The sequence below is a fragment of the Pezoporus flaviventris genome, unplaced genomic scaffold, assembly GCF_033815535.1.
Source record: "Pezoporus flaviventris isolate CSIRO_AGI_PZ_B2104156 unplaced genomic scaffold, CSIRO_AGI_Pfla_v1 ptg000001l, whole genome shotgun sequence".
NCBI lineage: Eukaryota > Metazoa > Chordata > Aves > Psittaciformes > Psittacidae > Pezoporus > Pezoporus flaviventris.
In genome coordinates this window covers 24,411,830-24,418,276 of record NW_026892549.1, presented here as the reverse complement: position 1 = coordinate 24,418,276, position 6,447 = coordinate 24,411,830, and positions in this window count along the sequence as shown.

Genomic DNA, 6,447 nt, shown 5'->3' with positions numbered 1-6,447 from the left:
TTTGCTGGGGGAAAAAAAAGTTATTTTTCGGTTGGAACAGTTCAGCACATGGCTCCACAGAACAGCTGTGATGAGGTGACCTGTTCCAGGTCAGCCCCAGCTCTCACTGCTCCCACAAAAAGGCAAGATACCTTCTCCACTGTCACCTGCCTGGCTGGCTGTTGCAGGTAATAAGACAGCAGTTAGTGAATAGTGGTCGTTATTTGTGTAAGTAAAGCAAAGCAAACAGTATGTGCTCACAAGAAGGAAATAAAATCATTTAAGCACCTATCTATCTCATGTCACTGCCAAGGGCTGTAAGCTACAGACAGACATTTCAGCTGTCTGCAGATAGCGACTAGAGGAGAAGAATCCAATTTTTAGCCTGGCTACCTCTGCTGAAGGGTCAGGATTCTTTGGAGGGCAGGTAGGGGAATTGTAAGCTCTACCTGCTGTTTTTAAGACTGAACTATTATGTCATATATAGCTGCATAAGCAGAACAGCAGATCGCAGGGAAGCTGCTTCCCTGTAGGAAGACAGCCAAGCAGGGGCAAAACTCCACATGGCCACTTTTGAAAAACGTTGTTAAAACTTTTCTCTCTCCTGCAACACAAATGTGTGTTTGTTCTTGCAGTCCTGCCTACTCAACACAACTGCTGCTGAAACCCACCTCTAGGAAGCGTGACTTAGCTCGAGAGTTCCAGTCCCGTGAGTGAGCCAGAAAGCAGAATGGCTGAAACCTTCCCTTTGATAGGACAGGAGCACTGAGCTGCAGTGTAAGCCCTGCTGGTGTTACATGAACCCCAGGAAGGCAAGGTGGAAAGCTAGCCATTTCTGTGTAATACTGAGAGTGTCCCAGAGCTGGAGCAGGTGATACCAGTAAAGAGTCCGACTGCGCCTGGGCCACTGCACTGGTGTTGCTGCTGCTGAGAGCCTTAGCACTGCCAGCCTCTTGCCTCCTTCCCTCCCATGCAGCAGCACAGTCATGGGGCCTGCAGAGAGAAAGGTGGGCGGGAGCAGGTAGGGTCACCTCTTTCAGCAGCAACATCCTAGAGCTGAGAATTCATTGAATGATGGATAATCCAGAGTAACTTCCTGCTCCTTCCTGCCTCCAAGTGTTTTCCCTGAACATGTATAATAAGTTAATTACATCTTTCAAATATCCATAAAAAGAAAAGATCCTTGGAGTGTTGCAGAACTACTTTTACAGAAAACAACATCTGAGATACGTTTGAAACAAAAAATGCAAGACTAAAATTACTATCAGCAAGTGTCCCTGAGACTTCTGCCATCTGACCTGCACCAAATAGAGCAGGTGGGGAAGAAAGAGCAAGGGATGCAGCATCCATCCCTGCATTGAATAAAGTTACTTTTCCTTATGAAGTTCCTTACATTCCAGGGAAAAAGTTAAGTGTATGAAATAAGAGGAGATATTTTAGTTTTTCACCGTAAGGAATTACAGTCTGAAGATGAAAGGTTGTATAGAGAATCCTCGCCACTAGAGGACAAGTTTTATGGATGCATAGTGACAAACGTAAGGAAACGCTTCTCCAGTGTCTGTTAGACGTTAGTTTATGCCTTAACATTTTAGAACTGTTTTAAATAACTATCGCCATTCAGCTCGTTCGAGTTTTGGCCTCGGGAAATGATGGAGACGCCCGGTTTAACTCCCCTGCCTCCACCGCCCGCCTGTCTTACCCTTCTCCCTCCCGCCTGTCGGGCCGGGGCCTGGGCGCCACCTAGCGGAGCGCAGGCGCCGTGCGCGGCTCCTGCCGGAGCTGTAGGACCCCGCTCCCAGGCCGTGCCACAGCGGCGGCCTGTCCGCGGGCCTCCGAGCAGTGAGCGCCCCGCGATAGAGCGCGCCGTCCTGCGGCGGGTACCGCGGCAACGTAGCGTTGCGGTAGCAGGCAATGGCAGCCGGCACGGGCGGCAGCCTCAGCTGTGCTGAGGTTAGTTCAGTGTCTCACCGAGGGCCAATTTTAAACATGGGCCCAGACACTGACTGCTATTCATAGAGTTCACTTTACCGCAAGAGCCACTCTTGTCTTGAACACAGAAATACTATCCCTGTCGAACATAGCCAACATACGCTTGGCAGAAAGAGATTGTAGTTACCCAGCCTCTGACTGTGTCTCTGCAGGAGGACAAACCAAAGAAAGGCAACTGAGAAGCAATGTGGAGAGTCTCTTGAGAATAAAACCTGCAGACTGCACCACCCGTTGCTGCTTACAAAGGCAGCTAAAGCCAAAACACACAAGTGTTGGGGTTTGTGTTTTGGTTTCATATAAAGGGAAATGGGGATCTTGTGACCTCGTCCCCTGAGAGCATTTCCATTTTCAGGAAGTCTGGCCCTGAACTCCTTCCTGGTGTCCCGGCAGCAGCAGCAGCTCTTCAGCCATCTGCAATCCCTGTTGACCTGCTTCCGGTGGTGGGGGCTACACCTCACCCAGGCCACCCTCCCCACCAGACAACTGGGCCAGGTGACCTTCCAAGGCCCCTTCCACACCCTGGGCTGTTCTGTGCTCCCACAAAAGCAGGCTCACTAGCAAAACAGAAGGTGACCAAGTACAGCCACAACAGCTGACAAAACCCTCACTGAACTTGACTAAAAAGACAGCAGAAAACAAAATCAACCAGTCTGACTGTTCAAAAGTAACCAGAGTGGTAGCATGGCTGCTACAAATCAAATGTAGGCTGGGCACCACTTGCCAGACCTTTCTGCCTGGGTATGTGGCCCTTGGAGTTCAGCTGTACAAAGAGAAATTCATTGCTCCCTCCAGACTCATTGCCACAGCCCTCATGTCCTCCACCTCCTTCTCTCCCATGTTTGTTTTACCAGAAGTAACCTAAACTTACCCAGGCTTTGTGTCTTGTAATCACCAGAAGTGCTCCCTCAGGCTCATGTGCTGCAGGATTTCAGGTATCATTGAGATCAAACAGCACAAAATCCTTAGAGCTGTGAAAATACAGGATTTCCTGCCTCAGAGCTACTAAACCCTGCAATCCCACTAAGGAAGCACAGAGCTAGGATAAAACCACATGCTCAGGGACTGGAAAAAGAACCAGGCGTCTGTGTCAAGACTACATTGTATTGGTATGGTTGGAAGATACCAGGAATGTTCACTTTGAAACATAACAGCAGAAATCCTTCAGTCTACCACTTAGCTTTAGAAAGGCCCGTGTTTAAAATGCAACTGTTTGTGCGCAACACACCAGGTAAAACATGTCTTCAGTTTGCTGTGAGGCAAGATTTTCCTACTTGCTATATATAGATCATCACTTCCTTTAACCTATGAGAACAAACGCAAGACGTGCAGAGGTTGGTCTGTGTGCGCGGCTGAGGCTGCAGATCATTTGTTCCTCGGTCAGAGTTTCCTCAGCTGCCCTGCATGAGATGGAAAGAAAGGGACATGGTGGTGGAGGCCCCATCAGAGGAGCCCCCACACCACCGCGTGCTCCCCTGCCCTCCTGGGGCACATGTATCATGGGAATACCAAGGGGAGGTGAAGGGAAAGCAGCACTCGGGCTAACAAAGCACAAGTCAGGCAGTGGAAAGCAGGAGCTTTGCTGAGGCAGAGCTGGGGGTTAGGAGGGCAGAGCACAGCAAAGCCTCTGCTCTGGTCCAGGAGTCTCCACAGGGAGAGGCAGCTTGTCCATTGCGGATGTGGGGAGAGCACAAACATCCTGCTCAGGAAAGCAGCAGAACAGGGTGATGGTGGCTGTGGAACGAGGAAGGAAGGAAAATTCCCAGTGATGGGCCTGGGGCAGGGAAGGCTGTGAGAGGGCTCGACAGGATGTCACGGGAGAGAGTACAACAGAACTACCACCTACTGAAAAGGTCAGAGAGCATGAGAATGTAGAGCTGATCAGATGGGGTTCGGTTTACGCACACACAGATCTGAGCAACTTCTGTGAAGCTGGAAGAGTAAATAGATTTTTAAACCAGACTGTTATAAGCCCCCGCACCTCTGACCTGCGTAATGGGGACCACGGTTTCACTGCCAGCAATTCCAGCAATCCAGTAACATGTGCTTCAGCTAAACGATGTACACCACCACCCATCCATGCTGAAATTCTCCAGGTCATAGCAGCCCTGCTTTATTCTGTGCCAATTACTTACTCTTTGTTAGTTACCCCTGCAGTCACAATAGGAAGAAAACTGTTAGGTCGTTTACTGTATGGCAGTGCAGTGTATGGAGATGATGACGAGGTGGAAAGGGGGCAAGGGAAGTAGTGGGGAAGGGCAGGGCTTGCAGTTTTGGTGCCTTTGAGAAGTGAGCTTTCAAAGAATGGACAAAACCAGCTTCATGGACAGCATAGCAGATGACGACAATTTGGTCTCAATAGGGAGGTGGCAAAATATGGTACTGTATGTCATATTCTTGTTCTAAGAGTTGACAGTGTTCCTGCACTTCATGCAGCTTCAGCTGATCCCATCAAATCCTCTTGACTACAATAAAACAGTTGAGATTGTAGACCAGAAAACCTCCTACAGTCTTTAGAAAAGAAAGATGGGAAAAAACATGTCCAGTAACACCTCACAGGGCATGGAAATGGTTGAAGGAAAAACTAACCTGAAAATAAAACACCTTCCCACAAACTCCTCTTTAGTCTCAAACATGAGCAATGAAAATCTCAGTCGTGCTGGCAGTGAACACACCACCAGCCCCACTTCCTGCTCTGATTTCCTGTAGTGGAGTGGGGAGCTCTGCTTCATTGTGATGGAGCCAGAGGATACTGAGTAAGCTGAGTTTGCAACACTACATACTTAAAAAACCCAGAATTTTTGTCCTCTCTTAGTGGCACTTGGAGTAGCTGCTCCCTGTGGGCTGCTAATGCCCGCAGCACGCAGTCTTTTCAAGTTGATGCAATAACCGCTTTACAGCACTCCCCCCATCACACTCAGCTTGTGCCATGTTTTTCTTGTTCACTCGCTTCTGGCTTCTTGCCCTCCTGCCAGTTACTGGGAAACACCGTCACTGCAGTGAGCAGCTTATGAAACCACCCCATAGAGAAGTGCAGCAATTCCCAAAGCGATCTGCAGAACCCATCAGGTTTTGTTTCCATGCGTTGCAAATTCACCAGACATACCCATGAACCACAACACTTTAGAACTGCTCATCTGGTGCAACTACCGTATTATTTACTATAAACACTACTGGACAAATATTTAAAACTCCAGAATGACTACGGACAAATCGTATTCATGCAGTTTGAACTAATACATTAATTCATCTTTGCTGGGAAAGCAGTGAAAGATCTACTTACCCCAGTGACAGCGTAACACAGTGAGCCTCGTTGCTTGAGCCCATCGGTTTTGCTTCTCCAAAATGAGACATTTTGTCTTAAAATCCCAGCAATCTCTCAGGCTTTTCTTTGGGAGGATTCAAGCTGCTTCACATTTCACCCACATGCTTTTGCAGTTAACAACTCTGACGTACACTTAAGGATTCATCAGCAAAGGTGGCAGGAAAAAGGTCACTAAGGAAGAACTCACACTTGGAAATCTGAATTATTCTCTGCTCAGCAACTCCTTCAGCCACCACCTGAGAAGGGAAGAACCTCTTCAATCTCACCGGCAGACACAGAGGTTTCTCTTGGGTCTGCAGGTGCTGCAGGGTGACAGGTAGCTGCCTGTGCCCTACGGGAGCCACAAAGATGGTGCCAAAGCTCAATCCTGGGAGCAGTGCATGCTGCCTGCTATGCAGTCACTGGCAGTGAAGTACCTGCATGCCTTTGACAAGAGGTAGCTTGGAGCCCCAGGTTTTGGCCAGGACAAGGCACTGCAACGTGATGCTCCCCCAGTGTACCCCATGGGAAACCAACCCATTCCCTTCAGCTACAAAGATGCTCCAGCACAAGGAGGCAGCTGTGATGACAGCCATGGCCTGGGCCCGAACAACTGCTCTTTGTGCAGAAGAACAAGGGGGGATACAACCATCCATGGCAGGAATGCAAGTACAGCAGCCTCAAGAAATTTCACAGATGTTAAAAGCACCTCACCAAAACTCAGTTCAGGGGGAAAGAGACAGCACTTGACAAAAATTCACTCATTTACAAATCCTGAACTTTAAAAGAAAGAAACAAACAAAAGGTACAAGGCAACTGAAGCCCACCTGTCATTCAGCAAAGACGCATTGGCAGCTTTTGCATTGTCAGCCAATGCTCCAACCCTGTGCCACACACAGCCTAAAGGAAGGTGCTGTATGGAACCAGCTACAAAGTCAAGAATCAACTGCCAAGCACAGCAACATTAACCCCAAAGTATTTATTTACAGCTGCAAATAAATTCCACGTTTTCAAATGAACTAAATAAAAGAACTTCACATTTAGAACCAGCAACTGCTTTTGTATTTCACTGTTTCTTAGATAGGGGGCTTTTGTTGGGTTGTTTTGGGGTTTTTGGTGACCCAGAACCCAGTCAGATCTTGTCAGAGTGGGAGCAGTCACCAGGTGACCACACCCTT